This window comes from Poecilia reticulata, chromosome 7 (genome assembly GCF_904066995.2).
Source record: "Poecilia reticulata chromosome 7, P_reticulata-male-v2, whole genome shotgun sequence".
Lineage (NCBI taxonomy): Eukaryota > Metazoa > Chordata > Actinopteri > Cyprinodontiformes > Poeciliidae > Poecilia > Poecilia reticulata.
This window is the reverse complement of record NC_088836.1, coordinates 21,503,365-21,517,701: the sequence shown is the minus strand read 5'-3', so window position 1 is coordinate 21,517,701 and position 14,337 is coordinate 21,503,365. Positions and strand designations below refer to the sequence as shown.

The following is a 14,337-nucleotide window of genomic DNA, read 5'->3' as shown; positions in this document are numbered from 1 at the left end:
AAAGTTGCTCTAAAAGTTGCATTAAAAGTCCATTAAAAGTGCCAACTTTGCATGATTTTTGTAAATTATTATAAAATTATTTTTTAGGGTGCATGACTAGAAAGAGATTTTACATAAAAAGATTTAATAAAGTAGTAGCAAAACATTGTGTTCATTTTCATAAATTCCATGAACTAATTTAAATATTCTTGCAAAAAAATGAATGCAGACATTTTATTTAAAAATGCTTTTTGGCTTGGCTAGAATGACTGATGCATCAGAACATTTTAAATGATCTCATGATATGGATATATTTGACTGGTCTGGTTTGGCTAACTAATGGCATTCATCAGTAATGCAATATTTTGTCAGGCTCACCTCAGATAATGGCTCACCTCTCAGTTTAAATCTGCTGAGCTTGTGTGAACTTGTAGCTTAAGAGGCTTAAGAAATGTGAATTATCTTTCTGCTATATGAAGGATATGTTCAACACTTGTAAAATCACGTTTATCTTTGATAAATACCTGTTTTCTGGTGATAAAATAAAAGAATTAACACACAAAGAGATATTTTTCTTTGTGTGTGCAATTTCAAAGGTAAGTTTTAAAGCATATGATTAAACATGTATGTCAGGATTTATTTCTTGTGTTTCCTCTTATTGTTATCTTGTATGAAGAATGTCCAGATAAAAACTAAAGCAATCTAATGTGTATATTTTATCTAAACATCATTTAGTTTTGAGCTGGGAGTTTTAATCTCATACAGTCCTTATAGTTTTATTAAATGCAATTTTATTTATTTTCCATTTGAATATTTTTTGTGTGTGTGTTTCTGAACTGAAGCTGTTAAATGGCTATCAAGAGTCACATCCTGAGTTACTCCGTAGGGATCCTATTTCATTCTGTGTGCAACTTCAAGGTATGTAATTAATATCTTAGGGCTGTTCTGATGTTCCTGCAGCTTATGGTACATGTTCAGTCACAGTATGTAAGTGGCCCAGTATTAGGAGGTAGGATGTGGGTCATACCAAGCACTCAAACAGGCTGCTTGAGGGACACAGGTCCCCTGCCTCTGAAGCTTTTTATGAACTGCCAGTGAGGACAGATCCTATCCTTACTAACCTTATATTTATAGTTCACACTCCTAACAGACTACAGTATTCTCTATGTGTGTTTACACTTCTGCTTTTTTTGTCTTTATCTCCACGACTGTTGATTTTGTGCTGTGCATTCCTGAAAACGTGTGTTTACTGTAAATGCTGTACAATTGGCTAAATTTAGGACACAGAACCAAGGGGACGATATGCAAACTTTACCTCAGTTGTACCTTCCTGTTATATCCTGTTATATTTCCTGTTATATGGTTGTATTTTAACAACAATTGTTGTTGCTCCAGCAGTTGAGTCTTAACCCCCTTCACCCTTCTCCTCTTCTGGCTAATTTGAAAACCTTCTCGTATATGAAAATCATTCAAGGTGTGTGTAAATGTTCATTTTACATGAATGGGTTAATGAAGAGTGGCACAGTGGCACAATTTGTTGCACTATTGTGTTGCAGCAAGAAGGTCCTAGGTTTAAATCCTGGCCAGGGTTCTTTTGTCCTTATGGAGTTTCCCTGTTGTCCCCGTGTGTACGTTTTCCCTCTGGATACTTCGATTAGATCATTGTCCGCCCATGGTTGAACTTATTGGCCTACATGCTATGTGTGCGGTAAAACTACCGCTGCCTGTCGCATTGCTTATAACACCCCCAACATGAAACATGGTGGTGGTGGTATCATGTTGTGGAAACGTGCTTTCCTTCAGGTGAGACTGGGAAGCTGATCTGAGTTGATAGGAACATGGTTGTATTTCAACATAGGTGAATTGAAATGCAGCCATACCATAGTTAAGCTGTCATTTGTGTATTAGTATTGCAAATAATTTGTATCTGCTTTAATGATATTACAGAGAAAAGCAGCTACAAAAACATTTGAATTTACTTAAAGGAGCAGTTTTTCTCTCAAAGTGCTGCAAATTTGTCAGGCTATCTGCTGACCCCATTTTGACTACTTGCTTTAGCGTTACTATTTTTGCAAAGCTTTAAACGGGGTAGCTGTAAAGAAGACACATGGACATACTGTAAAGACAATGTTGGTGACGTGACAGAGACAAAGCCAGGCTCTCCTGAAACCCTTTATCCTTTTAGCAGTGCTCAGATCAATACTGCACTCACGCGAACATTTGTAAACATGTCCCAACTTATTTTTTTTGTGTCGCATTCAAATTGTGGGATTTGATTCCCACAATAACCTAATGACATGAAAAGCAGAGTAAGTGCCACGTAAGCAGCCAGTGGGGTCGTTTGCATGTTTTGCTCCTCAGTTTTTATTTCTTCATTCAGAGGAGACATTTGGGTAGAAAGTGTGAGTTAGTCAGAGATTTCACATGTCCATTAGGTGATTGTTTTTTTGTTTTCTGTCATGTGCCTGTCCTTCCTTCATCCTCTTTCTTCCTCTCTATCTCCTTTTTTATGCTATTCCACCATTTGGCAGATGCTCCCTGTCACATCTCCCTCTGTGCCTCTAGGAATGGATTCATGTTGATGTTTAGGCTTCAAACTCAATCATGCGTGGAAAACATCTGTTTTGTAATGTTAACCTTGCCACACCTCAAAACCGTCTCCTGTATTTGCCTGCTATAAATCCTGGAATATGTCAGCTATATTAAATTACTTCCTTACTACGTTGGGAAAAGGTGGCACAACAACAGTCGTCAAATAATGTGAAACATGTTTCTGCATTTCACTGAAAAGCAAAGTCCACCAAAAAGGAAGGTTATTTTCTTGCATTATAGATACAGGGCATGGGAGGATCTCAATACATTTTCTTAAACAGCTTAATAGATCCAGAAATCAGGAGTATGTCTTCATTATGAACTGAACTCAAAAATCTTACTTCCCCCACAGCCCTTTTCCACTCTACTATCAGAATTGTCACATAATAGACAGAGTTAGGCCATAGAAGTCTAAGCAGTACTATGTTACAAGCCTCTTAAACTACTAGAAATTAAGCTTAGGCTTGTTCTAAAATTAGAGTCTCAGTCTTTCATAGCCTAGAGTAAAAATACTGTTTTTACTGTAAGTACGTATTATAATAAAAAAAAAAAGTAATTGCAAAATTAAATTACTTTTACGTAAAATAGAGTAAAAATAATTATTCCTTCTCTGTTAAACTGATGAGACGCATTGACTGTTACAATTCTAGAAATAATATCTACTGTGTATCAAAAATCTTTTGGGATCGAGACTTGAGCTAAAATCTGATATAGGTATTCTTACTCAATAACATGAGAGTAAAAAGTACTTGATGAAATGACTCTTCAAATACGTAGAAACGTTTTTTATCATAACGTCTCATTTATTTTTTTACATATTAGGTATTTGTTTACAGTGAGAAAAAGACAGTGTACACCCTGAACAGGCCACTAGTCTATCACACTAATTGCAATCTACCCATCTGTCCATCCATACATCCATCCATCCAATAAATGTTCTGTATTTAAACCATAAGCAATGTAAAAGTATCTTTCATACAATCCAAAGTGAAGTTTTGTGTTTATATTTTTAAATCTAGCTTGAGTTACAGTTTTGACTTGAAAAATGTGCAGAGATTATATGCCTTTTTCCCTTTTTATTTGACTGATGAAAATAATCTTTCGACTTTCATCTGGGTTTGTGCTGTGGGTTCTTTTTGGTTTAAACACTAGCTGCTGTCTATGAAAGAGCCCTTTGTTTGTTGAATACTTCAGCTGAACTGAACCTTGCTGGGATGTTGACAGAAGCTTCATCTTTCCCGGCTCTAATCTTTCAGTTTGAGGGAACAACACACAAAGGCCCCAGCATTTTCTACACAGAAAATGAGCCTGTAATTCCCTAATAAGTTGTAAGATTTTTTTTAACAGACAGAAATTCAAACAGAAAATCTGCCTTTGCCAACATTGGAGTCAATAAAATCTAACCAAATTTAGGTTTTAATTTGATGTTGGGATATTTGAGTACATCATCATTGTAATTTATAATTTTTTCTGATCCTTTTTAAAATATTTTTACATCTGTTACTTATTTCAGATATTGGTTGAAGCTTGTGTGTTTGTAAGAAGCACGGAGGTGGATACTGCATTCAGTAAAGTGCATCAGTGGTAATTTATTTCCTTTTCGAGTTTCTGTCAAGAACTTTGATGTTTGTTTTGAAAATTAAATAAATTGGTACAAGTTCAGCATCTACAGGATATGTGATTTTACTTCTTTAGTTATAAGTGTTAAAGTACTTTCAGCAGATTTCCCTTTGAAAAGGAACCAACTCAGGGAATAGTCACATACATCATATTTTATTTTATTTTTTTAGCAATTAGTCAAGTTTTGTTTGCCAAAAGCTGCTAAAATTTGTGCCTTGATTGGCAAAATTCTTGGCATTATATTTACCTCTTATATTTTTATAGACCTCTGCACCCAATCAGTATAATTTTTTTGAATAATTGTTGGTGTTAAAATTACAATACAGATATTTATGTTCTCTTATTAAACAAATATTAAGTTATTCGAAGCTGAAAACACAATAATAAACCAAAGCTGTGCATCCTGTTCAACACAAAACCTCCTGAGTTTGATGTGCACTTGACATCTGTTCCTGTTACAGTAAAAATATTTATGTTGTGTTTCATCCTTGAGATTTCTAATCTGATGTTCACTACCATCATTGCTAAGTGTATGATTCCCGGTTTACAAAAGTCAGAAATGGTAATTCTTACTTGCAAAAAGATTGTGTTTTTTAATAATACAGCCTGACTTGGAATTGGTAACATCAAACATTGCAATAACACAGTGAAGTAAATTGATTATTTTGCCTTGGCCGGCCTGTTTATATTTCATAAAAGCTCAAGGTAATGTAAAATAATTCTTTAAGTAAAAGCAATCCACAAACAGATGACTGAACTCCGATATTCTTGAAAGTACATATGTGTATTGATATTACTTTGCACTTGCCAGTTGTCTTTTTGTCTGAATTATTTAAAACATAATGATTACATGAACAGCACTAATAGTATAATAATAGATAATAGTAAAATAAAAGGAACAACAAAAAAGAAAGTAGGTTGAAAACTACTGTTGTCATGCACAGCATGTGGCCAGTAATTGATCTTAGCCAGAAATGTTGTTATGTTTTTGCAGCAGTTCATGTATAACTGACTGGTTGGTGCTTCCAGGACATACTGCTCTGAAATAATGTCACCAGGATATAACATGTTGCTTTATCTTATTTTAAAATATTCACCAAATGTTCCTGGTCACTGATGCACACAGCTACATTTACTTCACACAACTACCTTTGCTTCTTGCTGCCTCTTCTTTTGTATATTATACCTAAAAATTCCCATGTGTCTGACAACCTCGGTTGTCTTGCAACAAAGTTTACAGGAGTGCTGAGATCCAGCTGTATTGCCAGAGACAGATGGTTCAGAGAACTGTTTCTTTGGTTTGATAAGGTGTTAAACAAAATGACCATGATGCCACCATTGGTGCACCTTTTCCTGACTGTACCAGAGACAGCTTTTGTAAATGATACCTTTTAGTATCATTTGCTTCCTACTAACAGACACAACCCTGCAGTCTTCTGCCCAGATACAAGATTCACTGTTTACTTCACAAAACATGCTGGACTTCAGAGCTCTAGCAGCGAAAGCACTTTACATTGACCTCTATATAAATTGTGGTTTGTGGCCCTAAATGGAACAGCTCAGCAGGAAATGCTTGTAGATTGTTTTCAGTAAAATTTAATTTAATTTTTTTTTTTCTCCATCATGATTAATAGTGAGCTTGGGTATCCCTTTTCATCATCTTGCAATATAAATTAATGTGTTCATTAAAAACATTTCTGTTTGAATAAATATTTTTTCATTGTTCCCGACTTTATTTCTATATGCTGTATAATGCCATTTCAGTGATACGTTTAAGGATTTTATTCCATCATGCACAGCTTTTTTTTGCAAACTTGTGAACTCTAGCAACAGCTTGAACAACCTTAACAAAATAATAGACAAAGATAAATAGATTAAATTCCCTGGGAGAGTGCTTTTTCTGATAATTTGTGTAGCCTTAGACATGTGCAGGATTTTTGACCAATGATTAGATCATCACTCTACAGAGAGTGTCTGTGATGGCTCAAGTGAGACAGAATAGTATGTGGTGAAGCTATAGTCTGGAAGCACAAGACATGCAGCCTCTTGAACTTAATATCTGTACTGTAAGGCAATGTGTTCCTGGAGAGCTTCTAAAGTTGTTTAGCATCCTCCTGTTTTAGAAGCAACATCCACATGAGCATCACAACTAATAAGGCATTACTAACCCCAGCCAAAAAAAAGAAATGTTTTTTTTTTTAACAGTCACAGCTGCTGACTTCATTACACTTGACTTGCAGTATGTAAAATCCCCTTTTCAAAAGCTTATTTGAGGCATGCAGATGGGTGGGATGGTCTGATTCCCCGGCAGTGATTTGGTTATCAAATATTCAGGGAAGATCAAAGAAAGAGAAATATTTACTTGTAGGAGGTACTGATGTATATTACTGAATAGACGGCATCATGAAGTACTGATTGAGACACTTATTCCATATTGAACAAGGATACTAAGTGAAGTGCCAAATTAGTTCAAAGTGGTTCATGGATAAAGTCTATTATCTGAATTTCAGTCCCATGGAAAATCAGTGAGCAGCGCTATAAAGGTGTGTGAACAAAGTGGCCTACAAATCTGACTCGGGCACGCCAGTACTGTCAGGAGGAAAGATCCACAAATGGAGAATATTATGAGAAACGCATAGGAAGAAAGACCAAAATATTTGACCTTAGTCATATAGTTTCACTGACAGTTTCACAAATACTATGGAGATAAACTCCTAAAGAAAATAAAATTTCTGTCTCATTTTTGGGATTCTGTTTCATTTTGTTGTGTACAATCCTGCTTTGTAAATTTCTGCAGGTAGTGAATGTGGCGCTTGCCAAACTGGAATGCAGCAGGGTAGAGTCTGAGGGCTTGTTTGTTCATAGGGGGAAAGTGCACAGCTGATCATAACCTCAAAAGGAGTACATGTTTTGAAATCTTCTGTAAACTTCAAACGCTAGGCTAGATCATACTGTGGAGTTAACAGTATTATTTGGTTATCATACTGTTAACTCCACTGTATGATGGAGTTAACATCATACTGTAGAAACTGGTTAAGAAGCTGGTTAGATTCTTAACCAGCTACCACTTGTTGATTTCAGACAGATCTTCTCTACAGCAGCATTCACTGTCAAAAATAAGAACTGCAGCATGTTGTTCATCTGTGGCAGCAGTGTAAAATGCAGCACTGCTCATGCTGATGGCAGAACTTGTTCACAAAAGGACATACGCTCCAGCACCGCCACAGATCAAGTGCGTTTGTGTTATATTTTCTATTCATCCAGACACAGACACTTCTCAAACTGTTAGTGAACAATACACGCATTGATGACTGTCACAGTAAGTTAGTACATCAGAGCGAGGCCTGACTGTGGCCTGTCATTGTTTCTCTATTGACTCATCACAATGATAGTGATGAGATGAGCCTGACTCCACTGTTACTGTTGTTTTCTGGAACAAGTGATGCTCTCTCTGGTTTTTGACTGTCTGTCATTCAGCTGGGATTACAATCTCTACCCAACTTGAATTGTTTGATTCTGGCAAACATAATTTGTTGCTCTTAAGGGACATTTTTCACAATATCTTTACAAAGCTATGGGTTTTTGTTATGCAGGATAGCATTAGATGATGTAATGATATTTATTTACACATATTACAGTGCAAGACTGGTCAGCTGTGTGTCATCTTGCTTGTGTGCAAAAGAAATATGTAAAAGTTGAGGTGTTGAGGTTTTTCAATTCATAAAACTACAGGTACGGGGAATAAACATTTTAACAGTTGAATACAACATATGTAATTGATAATTTCATTATTTAATTTTAGAAAATAAGAATCCAGATTACAAAACAAAAAGAACATCAAGTTTCACGGTGTCAAATATAATGTGAATGAAATGAAAGTGGTACCTCTACAAAGGGAAAATAGTCGCTTGCTATCAAACCTATTCAAATTGTAATAATTGAGATTTTAGAATCCATGTAAATTACAAATGACCTGCATTTATTAACTGTATGTATTATTTATTAGTTTGCCTTGTTTAAATGTGATTCATTTAGATGTTAACATTATCTACACAATTAGATGTGATTAAAACGATATGATGTAAATGTATTCGGATGCACAAAGTCTGCACATTAATTCATGCTGACACCTCATTAACTTATCAAGAGTGCATAGAAATGTTAAGCAGTTATTCAAAGCAAAAGGCTGCAGAAAGGAAGTCAGACAACTTTATCTTTAAAGTGCATTCAACTTCCAAAATGTTTTTTGTTGTTTGTTTTCTTATGGCTCATCAGTTGACCCAGGGTGTTTTCTATTCTGCTGCTCATCATGCATTGCATTTTTATCGCCATCCAAACTTCTGACTGTCATTGGCAAACTCTAAATACTCCCATGCAGCACTCAGATAGTTAGACCCATTCAAATGTACCACTGTTGACTGTACCTTTGGGATTCTCCTCATGGTCTGCAACTTAGAGGGAAAATTTTGTGACCCTTGTTAAATTTATTGTTTATGTTTAGGTAAATGAAAGATAAATTCAATGAAATCATCTGCTGACCAAAAATAGAGATGTTTGCAGATTATTGTGGCCACCGATTATGCCAAATAGTCGCGCCATCACTGCAGATAGCACAGAATGATTGAAACAACATTGAGTCAATGTCAGCCAGAAACATTGAATCAACGTTGAACGCTGACATTGAAACAACATTGAAAGTGGTCGGTGACTTGTATGTTGAATCAACGTTAGGGTTTCCATAACTGACATTTTATCAATGTTGATTCAACCATCCTTTGTATGTCAATTTACATGCATATTTGTGTTGATGATGCATTGAATCAGTTAGGAATCAACATTGATTCAACCTTCATCTGAATGTGGTTCTGCACACATTTGTGTTTATTTTACATTAATTCAATGTTGATTCAACACCCATTTGACTGTGGATCTGCATGCATATTTGTGTTGATTCTACATTGAATCAGTCAGGAATCAATGTTGATTCAACCTTCATCTGAACAAGGATCTGCACACATTTCTGTTGATTATACATTGAAATAGTTAGGAATCAACATTGATTCAACCATCATCTGAATGTGGATCTACATGCAGATTTGGGTTGATTTCATATTGAATGAAAGCTAAGAATTTATGTACATTCTTAGGTCTGATAGGTCTACCTAACATGCCACTAAAAGTTTCTTCACTGGTGTTAAACACTACCCATGATCTGCCAATAATAAACTGTGTACAAAAGTTTAAAAATGACAACATAGGTCTGATATAACATTTTATTTAAGAAAAGAGGGACGGATCTTTAAACATATTTGACTCCTTTTTGACTGTCAGAATAACAGTCTATTGTCCACAGAAGAACAGAGTCCATGAGGTTAAGCTTTGTACTGTATGAACCAGGGAAACGGTACAAGTTGTGGTAACCCCACTTAGACTCTGGTTGGCATCACTTTGATTTCTTGCGATGTCTTCCTCATATTCTGGCGTGTAATGAAGCCACTTCTTGACAGTTTTACTGCAGTCCTCAAGAGTCAGCAAAAGGTGATTTGTACTGTAGTTGAAAAATTTATAATTTATACAGAATAAACTTTCATCAAATGGCTATCACAACAATTAAAAGCCCACCTGGAGCAGCCAGCCTTACACTTCCTTCTCCACCACATGCTCTCCCAGATCAAACAATAGACCCGCCCTATTTTAAAAACTCAAATCTCACAAAATCTCGCAGGATTTCATACTTAGGCCTGGAGCAGTGGGCAGGATGAAAATAATACAAAATGAGACATGACCTCATTAAAAATATGTCTTGCCCCAAAATAACCAGGGTTACTATGGGCACAAAACAATACCCTTATTTTTCAATAAACACATTTAAGATCAATGTAATATTGAAAAACTTACCATAAAACTGCTCAGAGGAGAATTCAATTCAGAAGCCAGTTGCAAACAAACCAGCAGCAAAATGGCTGTTTGGTTGGGACAAACCACTCGTGTAAAAAGGGGGAGTCAGACTGTACAACTCCTAGTAGAGACTTGTAGATGTTTTTGTGTCAACACATTATGCACAGTCGGTAATAATATTTACAGACATTTAAGAAAATGTACATAAAGGAATCACAACCCAATGTTCTCAACCCACTGTTCTCAACATGTAGTGAGTGCGTTATTTGAAACATGGTTAACCCCCACTTAGTAATAAAATGTTCTGACCCAGAGCTCAAGGATGCGGGGAGGGAAGAAGAGATGTGAGGGGGTAAAGAGGTGAAGGCTGGGAGGAGCAGGTGGGTGTCTTGGGAGGGAGTAGGGGGAGACGAGAAGGTGATGAGGGGTGCAACAAACTGCACAGATTGCACACATGGAGGCCTTAGGGGTGGGCAATCCTGGTTATCGAGGGCCGGTGTCCTGCAACTCTTAGTTGTCTCCCTGGTAGAACACACCTGGATCCAATAGCTGAATCACCTCCTCAGTGCAGTCAGGTTCTAATGACCTTATTATTTGACTCAGGTGTGTTGAAGTAGAAACACATCTAAAAGTTGCAGGAGACCCTCGAGGCCTGGAGTTGTCCACCCCTGACCCAGTCCTTGACGCAGATGTCGCAGGTTTGATTCCCGGCCTTGGCAACCCTTGCTGCATGTCTTCCCCCTTTTCTCATTACCCCCTTTCTTGTCAATTAACTATCATAAAGGCCACTAGAGCCAAAAAAATCTTGTAACAAAATAACATGTGAAAATTTAAAACCCTCACCTAAAATTAAAATTGTTTCACCCAGAGCCCAAGGAGGAGGGGAGGAGAGTGGAAAGGGGGAGGAGATTGAGGGGTAGATGGGCCCAGGTGGGTGGTGGGGGGAAAGGGGTGTGTGTAGAGGGGTGTAAAAAACAGCTTACATTGATTGAACATTTAGATCACGAGTTCTTCCCCAAACCTTGTCCTCAAGGCAAACTGACCTGCGTGTTTTCATTGCAGCAAAACCCTGTTAATCAGACATCAATTAAAATCATGTGTGCCGAATTAGGGAAATGCCTAAAACTTGCAGGGCTTGAAGGACCAGTGCTGAAACACACTGGATTCACTTTGACTTTACTTGAAATAATTAAGTTCGATACATTTGTATCCCTCTTCTGACACAATGACTCAAGCTTACCAGGGATAGATTCCTTGGTAAGCCACTTTGGCTCTGTGGTTAGAGCAGTTGTCTTGTGGTCGGAAGGTTGACGGTTCAATTCCAGCTCCCTCCTGCGAGGGACAAATTGAGTTGGATGATTATAATATATTGAGTTGGATAAATTTAATAAATTCAGTTGGATAAACTTAATTGAATTGCTTAGCAATTCAATTAAGTTGGTTCAACTATTTTCTCTTTAGAGTGTGTTTTATAGTTGATCCACCGTCATTTGTCAACTTCAACCAAAAATCAACCATTAATCAGACCTCGGCATTTCTGATTAATGGTTGATTAATCAGAAATGTCATCAAATTTCAACCACAAACAACATTGATTCAATGACACAGTTTCAACGGTTTGATTGGATGGTTGTTTGATAGTTGATCCACCGTCATTTGTCGACTTCAACCAAAAATCAACGATTTTAACTATTTTTCAACGTTGATTTAACATCGTGTGCTATCTGGGTAACTGTCCAGTAGCTTCTCATATTAGCACACTTGAATCAATCTGCCTCTCCGAGACACTGTTTGTGGTGAAAATGACTGCGATAACAGAATACATTCTTTTTAAAGCACGCTGAGCTTCAAAAAGTCTTTTATCAGGGGACCTCCCATTCCTATGATTCAAACTCCCAGACACCTTCACTTTCATCTCATCTCTCTCTGCTGAGGTGAATACAAAGCAGTGCTTGGCTTGTGTGCTGCTGCTGTAAACCGACTGTTAGATAATTTATCATGTTGTTTTCTTCGTGTGAGGGATTTGTGTCTGTTCACAGTCTGAGCACTATGTCAGTTTATCTATTATCTATTGCCAGTTTACCTTTTGTATAATTTTCCAAATATAGGAACAGAAATAGAATATCTGTGTTTTCTTAGCACTGCAGGTGTGGGATGGAGCAGGGCTTAGTAAAAGCTAGCTCATTATATGGTGCTTTGTGGACTGGATGTACCTTCAGGGATGCAGTGTGAGCTGGCATACTGGCAAGACTAAGGTAAACATTCAGACATGAGATGGCTTAGTGAGCTTGTCCTTACAAAAATAAGAACAAGTATAAGATTATGGTCTGTATGCATCTGTGGTCTGTCAACAGTGAGGAGAATATATTATTTAATTGTATAGTGAGAATGGTTGAACCCAAAAAAGAGCCTTATTGCTTTGCAAATTTTTTTACTTCTCTTCTAAGACCATCATCAGGTTAACATGTTTATATATTTGTTACACTATTGTCCTAGAACATACTCTTTTTACACACTGAAGCCAATGGGACCTGCGGCAAATATTTTGCATATGCAAAAAAAACAGTGATGTGGACATTAAAACTTAGAGACGCAAACTGCACATATGTGTCACTGCTATGGGATTGGTACGCGAATATTGCAGCAATGGCCCAACAATAAATCACTTAATTTCATACTGTACTATGCAGTTGCTTTGTCTGCACTAATTAAGATTCACTTAGTGACATGTCAGCAAAGCTTCAGGTAGCTTCAAGTGCATGGGAGCCTGGCCTACTCTTTGGGTGTTTTTGCTTGCAGTTATTTGGCCATTTACGAGCATTTATAGACTGTGTACAGAGTATTCAACTTTCATCCCCAGATGGAGAGGTAGTCATTAGTTATGGAGACACGAAGGCAAAAGTAACTCCCTTGGCCCTGGCACAGCAGCAATTCATCCTTCATCTACACACACTCAATCCAAAATGTTCAAGGTTGGAGAACTTGGTGTTTCAAAAATCGTTGAGTCTTTTTCTTCCATTTAGACTAAGTTTAGACATGTTTATATAAAATAGCCTACTTGTGTGCTTTTGAGAAACATTTTGACAACAGTTTTCAATATGAATCCACAAAACCTAAAAAAAAAAACAACAAAAATACTACTTAATACAATTTTGTTAAATGTGTTCCAGACTCATTCAGCTAATGAAACGTGAGAATTGTGTTAAATTTAGTTCTCTTTGGCTTAGACATCTATTGGCATTTATCTGCTGGTCGAGAAACCACATTCATAAATACAATTCTTCAGTTGTTGTTTTGATTTTGTTATTAAAACATTTGTCTATTGTCCCCCATTGGGACATATCGGAGATCTGATGAGTTCAAAATCCTCTGGATGAATAATTCACAATATATTCATGCCTAATAAACCATTCAATAACTTCCTGCGCTGTGTGGATAGAAGAATTCATCACTGTGTGAAAGATTCATTTTTGTATACTGTGTTTCTACTCTGAGGATGAATAGTGACATCCTAGCAGTCTTTAGTATAACTTATGAGCAGCCTTTTGTATAACTTAAGGCTGCACAACTATAGGAAAAAAAATCTAAATAAATTTTGGACAATAATACAATCATAGTAGATACAATCATCATGGAGTTTGCACCATTCTATTTGTTCTATTTTAAAAAGATAAATGTTATTTTTTGTCAAATCCTATTTTTTCTTAAACATTTTACGTTATAGACATGTTCCCCTACTAAACATAAAGCAAATCATATTGCTTATATATCATATTGCTTATATATTTGCATATATAAAGTTTCAACAGTTCAATCACAAAATATTTAATTGATGGTGTCAATCAATTTTGTCGAAAATACTACATAAATGTTTCAGTCATACAGAATAGCAAGGTTTTTGTGACATTAGGTGTTAAAATTATCTACCCATCAGCCATTAAAATAATTTTATTGATGGAACCAATACAGCATCTCAGTTTAGTAGATCACATCCATATATAAACATATTCTCAGACGTCCTGTGTTAAATATAATGATGTATATTCCATCAGATATATTTTCAGCATCACGGAAGCCACAAGGGAAGCTGAAGGTGGTGAAATAACTTTAACAGTAATGCAGTGTTTGTGTGAATATGTTATCAGAACTGGAAGTTTTTTTTTTTTGGAGAGACTTTTTTTTTTTATTCTAAATTAACAATGTCATCAACCCAGCATGTCTGTTTTTTTTCTTCAAGCTGTCAAACAG

The 14,337-nt window shown here is 36.3% G+C and overlaps 1 protein-coding gene across 14 annotated transcripts in view; it reads left to right on the top strand.

Moving 5' to 3' along the window:
• The window catches only part of LOC103467539 (membrane-associated guanylate kinase, WW and PDZ domain-containing protein 1-like), a 100,153-nt gene that overhangs the window by 45,046 nt on the left and 40,770 nt on the right, over positions 1-14,337 (top strand). The gene's annotated exons all lie outside the window — the stretch shown is intronic.